This window comes from Galeopterus variegatus, unplaced genomic scaffold, assembly GCF_000696425.1.
Source record: "Galeopterus variegatus unplaced genomic scaffold, G_variegatus-3.0.2 Scaffold11581, whole genome shotgun sequence".
In the NCBI taxonomy this organism is placed as follows: domain Eukaryota; kingdom Metazoa; phylum Chordata; class Mammalia; order Dermoptera; family Cynocephalidae; genus Galeopterus; species Galeopterus variegatus.
Genome location: NW_007737692.1, coordinates 31066 through 48747, shown reverse-complemented (window position 1 = coordinate 48747; position 17682 = coordinate 31066).

Genomic DNA, 17682 nt, shown 5'->3' with positions numbered 1-17682 from the left:
GAACATATTTTCTGTGATCTTAATGTTTTTAAATGTATTAAGACATGTTTTGTGGTTTTTCTATATCCTTATCAACATTAGAAAATGTATTTTTGTTAATGTTTATCAGTCAAAATTGCTGTTAGATATTGAGTAATATCATACTCTTTAAAATAAAAAGCTTCTGCACAGGAAAAGAATCACAGAGCAGAAAGACAACCTACAAGATAGGAGAAAATATCTGAAAACAATGCATCCACAAAGGGATTAATTTCCAGAATATATAAGGAACCCAAAAAACTCCACAGTAAAAAACAATCCAATTTAAAAATGGGCAAAGGAGATGAACAGACATTAAAAAAAAAAAAAGACACACAAATGGCTAATAGGCACATGAAAAAATGCTCAACATCACTAATCATCAAAGAAATGCAAATCAAAATCACACTGAGATATCATCTCACCCCAGTTAGACTGACCATTATTTAAAAGACTCAGAATAACAAATGCTGGTGAGGATGTAGGGAAAGGGGAACCCTTCTACACTGTTGGTGGGACTGTAAATTAGCACAGCCATTATGGAAAACAGTATGGAGGTTTCTCAAACAACTACAGATAGAACTACCATATGATCCAGCAATCCTACTACTGGGTATATATCCAAAGAAATGGAAATCATCATGTCAAAGGGACATCTGCACTCCCATGTTCATTGCAGCTCTATTTACAATAGCCACACTAATGGAACCAACCTAAATGTCCATCAACAGATGACTGGATAAAGAAAATGTAGTATATATACACAGTGTAATACTACTCAGCCATAAAAACATAATGAAATTTTGCCATTTACAGGAACATGGAGGAGCCTGGAGAAAATTATGTTAAGTAAAATAAGCCAGACACAGAGAGAAAAATACCACCTGTCCTCACTCATAACTGGGTGCTAAGAAAGAAAAAAAGATAGAAAGAAAGAATGAAAGAAAGAGAAAGAAAGAAAGAGAGGAAAGAAAGAAAGGACCGCAACAATATGCTGAACTTTCAAAAGGAGAGAACAAACCTAAGGATAATAGAGATGGAGGGGGGAGGGAGGTGGGTTTGGGATTGGCCAGGTAAGGGCATAAAGAATAATTACAGTTTGTAATAATGAATATGCTAATAAAAAATAAAAAAGGAAAGAAGAAACAAAATAATAATAAAAAAGAAATAAACTATTACAGGTACAGTTGCAGCTTCCTGTGTCCTGCTCCCTGGTTTCTTTCTTTTCTCTCCTGGGGTAACTCCTATCCTGAATTTGGTGATTATCACTCTCATGCATGTTTTCACACTTGACTATACATGAATGTAGTCCTAAACAGCACAGTATAGCATTATGCATGTTTTAAACTTTATGTTTATTTATTTTTCTTGTTACAATTTGAGCATTTATTTTTTGAAATGTATGTCTTTCAGCTATGGTTTACAATTAATTAATGTATAACTTTAAAAAATATTTATTTATTTATTTATTATGAATATTCACGAGATACAAAGCTGATTGTCCCCCCTCCTGTTCATGATGTGGGGGCCAGATTCATACTGGGGGCATATCCATTACCAGAAATTACTTTTGTACCCTTTGTCCCCTTCCAATTATTCCCCAACCTCCCCCTCATCCCCCTCTCCCATCAACTCCAATTTGTAGCCCTGGAATGTTTCCTCCCTCTGTTGCATCACAACACTACTGCAGTCTTTCTTTCTCGCCTTCCTTTCTCTCTTAACTCCCACATATGAGTGAGCACATGCGGTATTTATCTCTCTGTTTTTTGCTTGTTTCACTCAACATAAATTTCTCCAGGTTCATCCATGTTGTCGCAAATGGGAGTATTTCATTTTTTTTTATGGCAGAGTAGTATTCCATAGTGTACATATACCACAGTTTCCTTATCCAATCATCTATTGATGGACATTTAGGTTGGGTCCATGTCTTGGCTCTTGTAAACAGAGGTGCAGTAAACATGGGAGTGCAGGTAATTCTTCAACATGATGATTTCCATTCCTCTGGATATATACCTAGAAGAGAGATTCCTGGATCATATGGAAGATCTATCTGTAGTTGTTCGAGAAACCTCCAAATTGTTTTCCAAAGTGGTTGTACTAATTTACAGTCCCACCAACAGTGCAGTAGTGTTCCCTTCTTTCCACACCGTCACCAGCATTTGTTATTCACCGTCTTTATGATTATAGCCAGTGTAACTGGAGTGAGGTGGTATCTCAATGTGGTTTTAATTTGCATTTCCTGATGACTAGTGATGTTGAGCATTTTTTCACGTATCTGTTGGCCATTTGCATGTCTTCTTTTGAAAAATGTCTATTCGGCTTCTTTGCCCGTTTTTTAATTGGGTCATTTATGTTTTTTTTACTGTATAATTGCTTGAGTTCTATGTATATTCTGGATATTAGTCCCTTGTCGGATGCATAGTTGTCAAAAATTTTCTCCCACTCTACAGGTTGTCTTTTCACTGTTGATTGTTTCTTTTGCTGTGCAGAAACTTTTTAGTTTCATATATAGTCACATTTGTTTTTCTTTTGCTGCTTGTGCTTCTGGGCTTATGTTTATAAAGCCTGTGCCCGGACCTAACTGTTGAAGTGTTTCACCTATATTTTCCCTTAGTAATTTTACAGTTTCAGGTCTCATACCTAGGTATTTAATCCATTTTGAGTTGATGTTAGTAGATGGTGAGAGATGCATATCTAGTTTCATTCTTCTGCATATAGATATCCAGTTTTCCCAGCACCAGTTGTTGAAGAGGTAATCTTTTCCCCAATGCGGATTTTTGTTGCTTTTGTCTAATATTAGATGGCTATAAGCCTGAGGAGTGATTTCTGGGCTCTCAATTCTGCTCCAATGGTCTGAATGTCTATTTTTATACCAGTACCATGCTGTTTTGGTTACCACTGCTTTGTAGTATAATTTGAAGTCAGGCAGAGTTATGCCTCCAGCTTTTTTTTTTTTTTTTTGCTCAGGATTGCTTTGGCTATTTTGGGTCTTTTTTTTTTTTTCCATATGAAAGGTAAGATTGTTTCTTCCATTTCTGTGAAGAATTTTGTTGGTATTTTGATGGGGATTGCATTGAATCTGTAGATCACTTTGGGTAGTTTAGACATTTTCACAATGTTAATTCTTCCAGTCCACGAGCATGGAATATCTTTTCATCATTTGTGTCTTTTTTAACTTCTTTCAGAAGTGGCTTGCAATTCTCATTGTAGAGGTCTTTCACCTCGTTGGTTAAACTGATCCCTAGGTATCGTATTTTTTTGGTGACAACTGTAAACAGACTCACTTTATTTCTCTTTCTGTTAATTCATTATTTGAGTATATAAATGCTACTGATTTTTGGGCATTTATTTTGTATCCTGCAAATTACTGAAGTTATTAACCAGCTCTAGGAGTTTTTTGATAGAGTCTTTAGGTTTTTCTATATATAGTATCATGTCATCTGTAAATAAGTAAAGTTTGACTTTGTCTTTTCCAATCTGGATTCCCTTTATTTCTTTTGCTTGCCTGATTTCTCTAGCTAGTGCCTCCAGTACTATGTTTAATAGAAGTGGTGAGAGTGGACATCCTTGTCCTGTTCCTGTCCTTAAGTGGAAGGCCTTCAATTTTTCCCCATTCAGAATAACATTGGCAGTGGGCTTGTCATAAATGGCTTTTATTGTGTTAATATATTTTCCTTCTATACCTAATTTGTTGAGAGTCTTTATCATGAAGGAATGTTGAATTTTGTCAAATGCTTTTTCAGCATCTATTGAGATGATCATATGGTCTTTGTCCTTGAGCTTGTTGATGTAATGTATCACATTTATTGACTTTCGTATGTTGAAACATCCTTGCATCCCTGGGATGAATCCCACTTGATCACAGTGTATAATTTTTAAAATATGTTGCTGTATTCTAATTGCTAATATTTTGTTGAGGATTTTAGCATCTAGGTTCATCAAGGATATTGGCCTGTAATTTTCCTTTTTTGTTGTGTCTTTATCTTATTTTGGTATCAGAGTTATGTTGGCCTCGTAGAATGAGTTTGGGAGAGTGAGTAGCATCTGTTTCAATTGTGTGGAACAGTTTCACGAGAATTGGTATTAACTCCTCTTTAAAAGTTTGATAGAATTCAGTTGTAAAGCCACCTGGACCTGGACTTTTTTTTGTTGGAAGATTGCTAATTACCGCTTCAATCTCCTTGCTTGTTATTGGTCTGTTCAGGTTTTCTATCTCTTCTTGGTTCAGTCTTGGTAAGTTACATGTGTCTAAACACTTATCCATATCTTCCAGATTTTCAAATTTGTTGTCATACAGTTGTTTATAATAGTCTCTAATGATTCTTTGTATTTCTGTGGTGTCAGTTGTAATGTCTTCCTTTTCATTTCTGATTTTTGTTATTTGGGTCTACTCTCTCCTTTTTTTGTTAATCTAGTTAATGGTGTCTCTATTGTGTTTATCTTCTTGAAAAACCAGCTTTTTGTTTTATTGATCTTTTCCATTGTTTTTTTTGGGTCTCTATTTCATTTAGTTCTGCTCTGATCTTAATTATTTCTTTCTGTTTACTGCCTTTAGGTTTGGATTGTTGTTGTTTTTCAAGTTCTTTGAGGTGGAGCATTAGATCGTTTATTTGAGTCTTTCCAGTTTTTTTATATAAGCATTTACTGCAATAAATTTTCCTCTTAGTACTGCTTTTGCAGTATCACACAAGTTTTGGTATGATGTATCTTTATTTTCATTAGTTTCTAGAAATTTTTTGATTTCCTGTTTAATTTCTTCTTGGACCCATAGTTCATTCAGGAGCCTATTATTTATTTAGTATGTATTTGTATATCTTCCAGTGATTTGCTTATTGTTTTTCTCCAGTTTTAGTCCATTGTGGTCTGAAAAGATTGTTGGAATGATTTAAATTATTTAAAATTTGCTGAGACTAGATTTGTAACCTGATATGCGGTCTATCCTGGAGAATGTACCATGAGCTGATGAGAAGAAAGTGTATTCTTTAGCTGTTGGGTGAAATTTTCTGTATATATCTGCCAAGTTCAGTTGGTCTAGGGTGTAGATTAAATCCTGTTTCTCTTTGTTGACTTGTTGCCTGGAAGTCCTGTCCCATACTGAGAGAGGGGTATTCAGATCGCCAACTATTAATGTATTAGGTCCTATCTCCTTCTTTAGGTCTAAGAGTGTTTGCTTAATATATCTGGGTGCTCCAGTATTGGGTGCATACATGTTTATGATTGTTATGTCTTCTAGCTGGATAGTTCCCTTTATCATTATATAATGGCCTTCTTTGTCTTTTTTCATGTTTTTTTGGTTTAAAGTCTATTTTGTCCAATATAAGAATAGCTGCTGCTTATTTTTCGTTTCCATTTGCCTGGTATATGTTTTTCCATCCCTTCAATTTTAGTCTATGAGTGTCTTTACAGGTGAAGTGGGTCTCTTGAAGACAGCATATACTTGGGTCTAGCTTTTTAATCCAGTCAGGGGAGTTTAGTCCATTCACATTCAGAGTAGTTATTGAGAAGTGTTGTTTAATTCCTGTCACTTAATTGCTACTTGTTCAGGTGGTTTAAATATCTTTTGATCATTATTTCCTGTTTTATTTATCTTCTTTGATGTGAGTTGGGAATTTAAGGTGGAATGATTTAGCTTCTTTCTCTTTCTGGCTGGTATTTTTGTTTTAACTGTGGGCTTTGCTCTTTCTTGTGTATTCATGATGATGGTCACCATTATACAGATTCCAGATGAATGACTCCCTTGAGAATTTCTTGCAGGGCTGGTTGTGTGGTGGTGAACTCCCACAACTTTTGTTTATCTGGGAAATACACTATTTCTCCCTAGTTTCTGAAGAAGAGTCTTGCTGAATAAAGAACTCTTGGCTTGTAGTTTTTTTCTTTTAGTATTTTGAATATATCATTCCACTTTCTTCTGACATGTAGGGTTTCGGTTAAGAAGTCTGCTGTTAGTTTGATGGGGGTTCCCCTATAAGTGACCTGACGCCTTTCTCTTGCTGCTTGTAGAATTCTTTGTCTTTGAGCTTTGTGAATTTAACTAAAAAAAAAATCCGAAATCAGAAACACTTTTGGTTCCAAGCATTTTGAATATGGGATACTCACCTGTATATGCTATGTTTTTTTCTACACATACATAACTGTAATAAAGTTTAATTTATAAATTAGGCACAGTAAGAGATTAACAACAATAATAAAATAGAACTATTATAATATACTGTAATAAAAGTTATGTGAATGTGGTCTCTCTCTCTCTAAATATCTTACATTACTCACCCTTCTGGTGATGTGAGATGATAAAATGCCTACATGATGAGATAAAGTGAGGTGAATGATGTAGGCATGGTGATGTAGTGTTAGGCCACAAATGACCTTCAGAAGAAGGATCATCTGCTTTAGGTGATCCTGGATCATGAATCCATGACGATGTCCATAGTTTGATGTCAGAAGCAGTCAATGTCAACAACTAATGGGCAGGTAGCATACACAGCATGGATACACTGGACAAAGTAATGATTAACATCCCAGGTGGGATGGAGTGAGACAGCATGGGATTTTATCATGCTGCTCAGAATGGTGCACAATTTAAAACTTATGAATTGTTTACTTCTGGAATTTTCCATTTAACATTTTCAGAACATGGTTGTCTATACCTGAAGTTGCAGTGACACTGTGGATAAAGGGGGGACTACTGTATATGCTGATGCCACTGAAATCTAAAGTTCCATCCAAGTGTTCTTCCCCAGGCTTCAGAGGTGAACATCTGAACATCTTCAGGATATCTTTCTCTGTTTATGCTTCAAGTTGAATGTGCCAAAAGCAAAACTTCCTACTTTGCTTTTTTAGTTAGTTGTAAGACTTAATGGGCAGTCACCCTAGTTAGAAATCTGAGAGTCATTTTGGATTTTCCTTCATACCATCAGTCATGAAGTTTTAACAAGATTACTTTCTACATGTTTCTGAAATGTTTTCTCCTTTCCATCACTAAGGTTATGGACACTGTAACCTCTAGTTCAAGTTCAAGGAACTCCTCTCATCATTCCATTTGAAGAGGAAAAGGAATTCAAATATGAGCTACCCAAGGATGCAGAGCAATTGGCTTCTATTTCTTGGGGTAGGGTTTATTCAAAGAGGTTAAGCAAATTTATACTGAGAATAAGTGTTCTTTTCTTGGTTCACTTTTCTATGAGGTAATCCTTTCGTTTGTCTTTAGAATGGTAAGAGCTAGGGACAAATACCTGGATGAAGGCCATAGGAAAAGGAGTTGCTTCAGGTCTGAGATATAAATAAGTACCCTCCAGCTCAGCTGGTAGCTCAGTTCATGACATTACTTAAGGTTTAAACCAATACTCAGCTAGTACTAAAAATTCTGCTCAGCAGAAATGTCTCTGTGTATGTTCCTGCTGAGCCTGTGGTGGCAACAGGTAGTTGAGGTCCTGGAGGTCTTGGATGTAAGCTCCTCTTTTTCATCTTGAAGACACAATCAGTATTTTCTTTTTTTAAAATTGTTTTAAAAAATTTTTTTAATAAATTTTTATTTTTTATCAATATACAATGTAGTTGATTTTTGTGTCCCTTTACCAATTCCTCCTTTCCCCCCTTCCCTCTCCCCCACCATCAACATCATATCTGTTCACTTACAGTCAATATTTTCTAACAGAACCTAGATAATAATTTTATTTTAAAATCTCTGATAGTTCCAATACTTAGATCATCTGTGGTCCTGTTTCTATCATGTTTTTTTTTCCTCTTTGTTTTTAGTTATTTTGTACTGTTTCTTGGCATGCTTAGTAATATTTGATTGAGTCTGAATGGATAATGGTGATTATATATGAAAAATTTAGAGGCTTTGGCCTATAAAAATATCTTTCTCCAAAAATGATTCAGACAGCTAGAGCACTCGCAGATCCTGATGCACTTTGAGGAGAGTTTAGCTTTTGTTTTGCTGATCTTTTTCTGGGTTGCCCTTACTCTTAGAGCACAGCCCTTCTAGTGTCTCAAAGCCTGGGGTGTTTACAAGTGTCACCGTACCTTCCCAGGCCCTCACCTCCAACCTTTTAACACCCCAGCACGATGAGGCTGCTAGACTTTGCATAACTGTTTAGCCTCACAGCTGTTATTTTCAACTAAAGTATTGGGAATCTTGGCCTAAACATGCTTTGGGCAACAACTTTGGAACTGGCAAACCTATTAGGGGAAACTGCTCACTGAATATTGGGCTAATTTCTCTAAAGCTGCCTCTTTTATCTCAAGTCACAGACTCCATGGCATCCCTGAACTTCAACTTCCTTCTTCCCAGCCAGGGAATGCCACAAGCTCTGGACACCTTTCAGCTTGGTGTCTGTTTCCCACATCAAGAGTTAGCAAATGCTCTAAGGGAAAAACTGGAGGCAAATGTGGGGCTTGCCCAGGTACACTGGGTACATTCTCTCCAGCAATTTCACCTTCGAGTCCCACCTGGACTGGTTTTGCTCTGATACCTTCAGTTGTTTTATTCAGCTTCTATGTTTACTATGGTCAGGAGGGTTAGTATGACATAAACTACTTCTTCATGGTGAGATGTGGAAGTTGGATGTAGTATTGGCTCATCCACGAATGTCCTAAAGTCCCAAGGCTCTGGTTTAGGTTTCATCCTCTGTCACCTGGATGACCACACCAGACTTCTAAGTGGTCTCTGCCTCTAGGCTTACCTCTTCCAATCCACACTAACTCCGGAAAATACATCTCTGAAGGATTCTTCCAAAATTTCTTATCCCATATATTTCTCAGACAACTAAACTGACTTCTGGTCTCACCTCTCTACATATGGTGCTGTAGATATCGCTCAAAAATTAAGAACTGAGTTTCTAAAATGTCCAGGCACTGTATAAGGCCACAAGTGAGCCAAAATGAATATGCATCATTCCTGTCATTGAATCTAGTATAACGTGGAAGATAGAACTATTAAGAAATAATTTCAAAGTTGTAACTTTTATGATGTAATCATGCTCCTGACACTGCAGAAGCTTAGAAATGGCATGAATGCACTTAGTAGAGTCAGCAATTAGCTCTAACAGGAAATCATCCTCTGCCATGAATTTTTACTGAACGTTTATTATGTTCTAGGCATTGTTCTAGCTAATCTGGGCAGGCAGATAAATGAAAAGTTTACCATTTGCAGTAAACGGGTTTGCAGTCTATCAGGAGACAAGCCTGACAGGCAGTAACATACCAGGTTGTTTGAAACACATCAACCAAAAAGAGAAATGGGAACAAACCTATTTCTTTTAAAGGGAGAGGAAGAACAGAACAAATATATAAAATAAGAAATAAGATGACAACCATTAAAAATTTAAGGCTGTCATCTTTAATAGAAATTTATAAAATTAGTAAGAATTTTATTATAAATAAAAACAACATGCAAATGGTCAATAAACATATGATATAAGATGCTCAACATCGCCAGTCATCAGGAAAATGCAAACTAAAATCACAAGATTCCACTCAGAACATTAAATGGCTAAAATGAAAAAGGTGAAAAAGAATAATGCTGGTGAGAATGTGAAGCAATGGAGACACTGATGCTGGGAATGTAAAACTGTAAAACCCGCTCTAGAAAAAAAGATTTGGCAATTTTTAGGAAGTTAAACATATATTTACCCTATATATTTACCTTCATTCCTGGGCACTCACCTAAGAGAAGTTAAAACATGTTCACAGAAAGACTTGTACAAGAATGTTTAAAGTGGCACTATTCATAATAGCCAAAACCCAGAAACAACCCAAATGTCTATCACATGAGTGAGCAAAAACATTGTGGTATATTCACATGATAGAATACTATTGAGCAATAAAAATGAACTACCAATAGATGAATGAATCTCAAAAACATGTTAAGCAAAAGAAACCAGACGTAAAAGAATTCTGCATGATTTCTTTTATATGAAATTTAGTAACACACAAGTCTATAGTGATGGAAATCAGAAAGTAGTTGCCTGGAGTTCAGAAACTGTCTGTTAATGAGTATGAGGAAGTTTTCTTGGGGTTATGGAAATGTTCTATATCTTGTTTTGGATGGTGGATAAGAAGCTGTATATAAATGTTAAACAAAATCCATGTAATTAAACACCCATGATCTGTACATTTATTGTACCAAAATTATTTCTAAAAATCACACATGAAATGTTTTAATTATATAATTTAAAAAAAGGGATATAGGATCTAACTTAGAGATTCCCATTGGCCAAAGATGGGACAATTTGAACATTAAAAATAATATCTACAACAGAATGAAACCCATTTAATATATAAAAGCCAACTGTTTATTTTGAGTCTGAAAAAATTATTTGCCTTAGGAGGAGGAGGTTCTAGTGCGCTAATTCATTATTCTGAAACTGGATAACAATAGAACATTAAGCATGCTTCTCTATAAGCTGTATTGCCAGTGCCAATCTTGGACTTTCTGGCCTTTAGGATAAATGGAAGACTATGTTCCTATTAACTGCTAGTGGCCAGATCCAATACCCTCTTTTCGGACCACTCCACAAGGCATCTCAGTGGCATTTAACACAGGTGACCACTCCGCTCTTGTGGAGACTCTCTTCCCCTGCTCTTCAGAACACCTCTTCTGGTTGGTTCCCTTCTCAACCCTCTCCCCTTACCCCTAGCGTCCTCCTGCGCTACCCCATAGGCCCCGCCAGCCTCACCAGCCGCTCTTCAACTTTTCCTTCCTCCTTGGGTTGGCGAACTCGAGGCAGCCGCAGACCAGGGCGGGGCCTTCCTCCAGGAGAAACCAGCATTGCCAGGAACGCCCTGCGGCGTCCGCGGCCACATCCGAGGCAAAATGTGAGAAGGGGACGGGTGGCTTGGGCATCGCCCTTCCTCTGCTCGAGCGGAGGAGTAGATGGTGAGAATCGACAGCTCAGTAGTGGGGACATGTCCTCGTAGGCGCAGCCTTTTGATTAAAACCACCCACACCCCACGAGCTCCGGGGCCAGCTGACATGCCCTGAAAGAACCCGGAAGACGAGAACCGGAGCCGGAAGCTACGTCGCGGGGACAGGCCCTCATGGGCGGGGCTACCGCTGACCCTTGGGTTAAAGGCAAAGCCGCAAACCTGGGTCTCCTCAGCTGGGATTCTCGGAGGTGCTTTGTGTCACTGCATATGGTGGCTCTGGCAATACCTCAGAGGTCCCTCAGTCTGGGTCTTGTACTGACCACCCAGCTGGGTCCTCCTCAGTGCAGTCACAGGAACAAGGACATGAACCTCAGTCCTTGACCCCGTGGCCACCCCTTAATGAAAGGGATGGTATAGCTATCTAGAGATGGACTGGCTCAGGGGTTGGGTAAATAAATAAATGGCTACATCTGTCCCACGTAGTACAAGGGAGTTGTAAATGATGGTACAGGAGGGGGATCTTGGTCGCTTGAAGGCCTGATGGGAGAACTGGTGTGGTGTGCTTTGAGTGCTACAAGTTAGTGCCTGGGGTTAAGATCCGAGGAGGGAAGAGGAAGAGAGTTGATTCTGGTATCCTGAGATTGTGCTCTCCATGGACCCAAGAAGCCAAGGTGAGATCCTGAAGTGTGTCCTAGGAGACCAGGAAACTGGAAGACTTTATTCAGCTGCATCCCTGGGGGGGGAGGTGGGGGGAGATCTGTTTAGTCATCACAAACCTTGCGGGGAATAGAGATCACTTTGTCTTCCACCACTGCTGGGATTGCTCCCATCTGGGATCCAGAAACGACTTGAGGCTCAATGAGCTGGTTATAAAAATCTTGTCAGCAGGCTCAGTAGTCAGTGATGATCAGTCGTAACAAACTGAACACTCACCAGTGATAAACAGGGGCTAGGGGAGAAAGAAAACAACTCAGACAAATAGTAAATTCTATTAAAGAAATTCGGGGGGGGGGGCATTTTCTGAGGCCAAGACATGATTTCTTTTATAAGTAATTTAGTGGGCAAATTGAAGAAAGTTATGGTCTTTCTTGAGATCCAAATTAGATTTGAGAAATATTTCTAAGCTAACAATAAACAGAGAAGAAACCATGAGGCAAACATAAGGGACTTGGAGGATAAATCAAGAATAATAAAATGTAAATTACTAAAATTTCACAAGAGTTAAAAGGCATTAATGGAGGGAAAACAATTTTGTTTAATTAAACAAACGATAGTAGGTTATTTTTTGAGCTGTAATCAAAGGCTCACAGTGTTTCAGCTTAGACCATGCTTTCTCAACAGGGGTGATATTGCCCCCAAAAGGGCAAAAGTTAGTTCTTGAAGGAGTGAAAAAATACCCACACTTTTTATATATAAAACACAGATACTGTATATGAACAAACATACAGTATACTTGTGCTATTAAAATATCACAGGGGAGGGACAATTAGGAAAAAAGAAGATCTAAAAAGATTTCTTAGGTGAGTAATAATAAAAAAAAAGATTGAGAAATACTGGACAGACTGATGAGAAAAGAGAAAGACTAAGGAGAAAGAAAAATCCTACAAGCATCTAGTTAGAAAGAACATGTTATCGACAAAAGAAGAATTGTGTTGAGAGCATTTGAACCCCTCTCTTCTAGCCATTCAAAAATATACAATAAATTGTTAATTACAAACACCTAGCACTACAATAGAACACTAGAATTTATTCTTCCTAGGTGGAATATCTCTACAATGTATATTACAAAACACTGATAAAAGAAATTAAAGATGACACACAAAAAATGGAAAGATATCCCATGTTCATTTGGAAGAATTAATATTGTTAAAGTGTCCATACCACCCAGAACTATATACAGAGTCAAAGGAATCCCTATAAAAATACTGATGACATTCTTCACAGAAATAGAAAGAACAATGTTAAAATTCATATGGAACCACAAAAGACCTCAAATAGTCAAAGCAATCTTAAACAAAAATAGCAAAGTGGGTGGCATCACACTACCTGATTTCAAAACATACTACTAAGCTCTAGTAACCAAAACAGGATGATACTGTCATAAAAACAGACACACAGATTAATGGAACAGAATAGAAAGCCCAGAAATAAAAAATGTATCTATAGCCAACTGATTTTTGACAAAGGTGCCAAGTGTACACAATGAAGAAAGGACAGTCTCCTCAACAAATGGTACTGGGAAAACTGGCTGTCCATATGCAGAAGAATAAAACTAGATCCTTATCTCTCACCATATACAAAAATTAAGTCAATATGGATTGAAGATTTAAATGTAAGATCTGAAACTACAAAACTACTAGAAGAAGACATAGGGGAAAAATTCCATGACGTTGGTCTAGGGAAGGATTTTTGGATAAAACTTCAAAAGCAAATATATACAGATACGATTACATTAACTAAAAAGCTTCTGCACAGCACAGGAAACAATCAACAGAGAAAAGAGACAACCTACAGGATAGGAGAATATATTTGCAAACTATACATCTGATAACGGGTTAATATCCAGAATATATAAGAAACTCGAAAAACTGAACAACAAAAATAACCTGTTTAAAAAATGGACAAAAGACCTGAATAGACATTTCTCAAAAGAAGACATAAAAATGACCAACAAATATATGAAAAAATGTTCAACATCACTAAGCATCAGGGACATGCAAGTCAAAACTGCAATGAGATATCACCTCATACCTGCCAGAATGTCTTCTATCAAAAAATAGAAAGATAACACATATTAGTGAGGATGTGGAGAAAGGGAACTCTTATACACTGCTGGTGAGAATGTAAATTAGTATAGCCCTTATGGAAAGAGTATGAATGTAACTGAACCCAAGTTCAGCTGCCTGCTGCCAAACAGAAAAATATAACTTAAAAGTCAAATGTTGATGAAAAGGGAAGACAGCATTATTCAGGAAAACCAGAAAATCTGAGGAGATGGCAGGCTAAACCATATCAAAATCTCAGATTTATTGAGGGGTTTTTAAGGAGGGTGTTGAGGGAGTGGAATGCAGAAAGATTTAGTAGGTAGTCAGCTTCTTTGCAAGGTCTACATGCAGCTCTGTTATCTTGAAGCTGATCATGCAGTTCCTTGCTGGCACTCATGGTCAGCTTCCAGACATGTGGCCTTGATCACTTCTCAGAGGTCTACAAGCCTCAAAGAAGAAATGTTAGCTTTGCCAGGTACTGATTAGCTTTTGACAGCTTTGTTTTTATACTTAGCAAGTAAGATAAGGAAATCAGGGGATAGAAAGAAAGAGAGGAGAACAAAAAACTGTCTTTTAAATTTTTCTAAAGCCTAGGCAGTTTTTTAGGTCCCAACATGGCTTCAGTCTTGCTCACTTTAACATGAAGTTTCCTTAAATAGCTAAAAATAGAACTACCATAGGATCTAGCAATCCCAATACTGGGTATATATCCAAAAGAAATAAAATCAGTATACCAAAGAGATACCCGCACTCCTATTTTTATAGCAGCACTACTTACAGTAGCCAAGATAAAGAATCAACCTAAATGTCCATCAATGGCTAAATGGGTAAAGAAAATGTGATATATACACAATGGAATACTAATCAGCTATTTAAAAAAAGAAATCCTGTCATTTGCATTTGGATGGAACCGGAGGACATTATGTTAAGTGAAATAAGCCAGGCACAGAAAGACAAATACCACATGGTTTCACTCATGTGTGGAATCTGAAAAACTGTTCTCATAGAAGTAGAGATAGAATGCTGACTACCAGATGCTGGGGAGGAGTGGGAAAGGGGGGTGATGGTGAGAGGTTGGTCAATAGGTACAAAGCCACAATTAGTTAGGAAGAATAAGTTTTGGTGTTCAATCACATAGTAGGATGACTAGAGTTATTAAGGTATTTTACATTTAAAAATAGCCAGAAGAGAGGTTTTTGATTGTTCTCCTTACAAAGAAATGACAAATATTTAAGATGATGAATATGCCAATTACCCTGATTTGATTATTACATTACGTATACATGTATTGAAATATGTTGTACCGGGCCGGCCCGGTGGCGCACTGGATAGTGCGCCGCTTGGGAAGCGCGGCGGCGCTCCCGCCCGAGGGTTCGGATCCCACATACAGACCGGTTCCCGCTCACTGGCTGAGCGAGGCGCGGGAGCAGTGCCGAGGGTTGCAATCCCGTTGCCAGTCCCCGGTCCGGTACGGGGGCAACACTGAGGGTTGCGATCCGTTGCCGGACACGGAAAAAGACAAAAAAAAAAAAAAAAAAAAGAAATATGTTGTACCCCATAAATATGTACAATTAAAACTAATAAATAATAAATAAAAAATAATTGTACTGGAATTAAACTTTTTATCTCCAATGCTGTAAATAAGACAGTAGAATGGTAATTAAGGACCACTGAGAGAAAGAACTACAGCCCAACAATCATACCCAGCCAAGACGTTTCTCATCTGTCAGGGTGAAAGATATTAGCAATTCAGAGAGTTTATCTCCCATGTTCCCCACTGAGAAAAATAATTGAGAGAAGATTTTATGAACATCACTTATGTGAACCAGAATAAGAATTTGGGGAGAATGTGAAGAAAAGAAATGAAACAGAAGCAAGCACTGAAGTTTGGAGTAGTTATTTAAATAATTTCCTATGAAGTTTAACAGAAAGAGAAGGTTAGACTTTGGGCAAAGTCCATTCTAAGATCTAAATAAAGATTCAGAAACAAAAGAGGAGCTATCTCTGAGATAAATTTGAATGGGACTATTGAGCCCAAATTAACAAAATATCCCAGAAAAGCCTGGAGTTAGATATAGGGATCAGTGAAAAAGATAATTAATAGCATTCCAAAATTTTGTTTTCAAATAATAGTAGGGAAATGTAGTCTGAAATAGGAAGGCAGAGAAAGTGCTGGTAGCCGTTTAATGGAATGCATAATCAAAGTAGAACTTGCAAATTAAGGGCAAAATGGAACAAGGAACAACTTGATCAAAATTGCAAAATAAAACCAAGAGAAGAAACAATGTAGAATAGACAAGGCACATGGAATGTACAGTACGGCAGTCATTACACCAAATGTGTATGAACTAAATTCTAGCATCAAATAAATTTTGAAAAGTAGGGGTAAGTGGCAACAAGAATAAGAGGATAAAGCCACGATGACAGAACATTTCATGCCCAGAGGTTCTGATTTAATTGACCTGTGGTGGGGTCCAGGCCTTGGCATCTTTTAAAAGTCTATCAGGAAGGTGATTGAAATGTGCAGCCACAGTTGACAACCACTAAACTAGAAAATAACTTTCAGCAGATTTCTGAATGGGAGCTTCTATTGGTGCCTGTGTCCCAAGGTTCCTAGGAGGCCTAATACTTTTGCCAGGTTCTTCTCCCCCAGAATCTTTCATTTCATCAGATTTAACTTTTTTTTTTTTCAGATCCTGAATAGCTTGTGAGATCTCAATAGCAGCAGAAACATTTTTCTCTGTCACATCATATTCTGTAGTACTAGAATGTGCCTCAGCTGTTCCATTTCCCTTCGTTGCTCCTCTCCTATTTTTAGGCAGGTCAGCTGAATTTTAAAAATCTTAACATAATTTTAAAGTTGATTGCTTTCTTTTGTTTTTGTTGCAAAGTTAGTTGGATTTTTTTTTTTTTCTGGATTTGAGGCTTACTTCCCCTTTTCTATATCATTTTTCTTAGGGTCAGGCATTTGTTTTTCTAATATATTTTTCCAGGTTTTATCTTGTGTGTGTTTCCATAGGGAAATTCTGGTTCTCTGAAAAGCAACTAGTGTTCAAATAAATTGTCAACTTTATCTCCCTGGGTTGGCACTCTCCCATCAGATCAACTTCTAATTCAACCATCCAAGTATTGTCTCCCTGCACCTGTTTGTCTCAAATTGCCTTCACTTGTATACTAAACATAATAAACTTCCTTGACATTCTCCCTGAGGACATAAGCAATACCTGCACCACTACCTCTAATAACTGTTTAAAGTTGAAATTCACTTATATAATACATTTAGTATTTTATACTGATCCTCCCAGTATTATCCCTTTACTTCTGTTGAAATTATGAGGGTTCTTGAAAAAGTTCACGGAAAGATTCATATTATCGTCTTTTTTTTTTTTTGTCTTTTTCGTGACCGGTAAGGGAATCGCAACCCTTGGCTTGGTGTCGCCCGCACTACACTCAGCCAGTGAGCGCACCGGCCATTCCTATATAGGATCCAAACCCGCGGCGGGAGCGTTGCTGCGCTCCCAGTGCCACACTTTCCCGAGTGCGCCACAGGGCCGGCCCCATATTATCTTCTAATTCTATTTTTCCACAAACTTTTTTTTTTTTTTTTTTTTTAAAGATGACTGGTAAGGGGATCTTAACCCTTGATTTGGTGTTACCAGCACCACACTCTCCCGAGTGAGCCACGGGCCGGCCCCATTTCCACAAACTTTTTTGAAGTCCCCTGGAATATGAAGCCATTTTCCATACTAGTCTTCAAGGGTTGGTTTAACACAGTGTTTTCCAATTCTTTCAGGACATGGTCTTCCTCTTGGGTAATTATAGTCTGGCCTCTGAGATTTTCCTTCTTTCCATTTGCTAGAGTTCTTTACGTCCCAGTCATGGACTCTGATAATAAATTTCACAGTACAGTTAAGATCTGACTAACTTTTCATCTGTGTGTGGTGTTTCCTCTAATATAACTTTTTTCTTAAGAAAATCCTGTTCTTCCTTATTCCTGAAACAGTACATTTAACGACTCCTCAGGTGCTTCCAA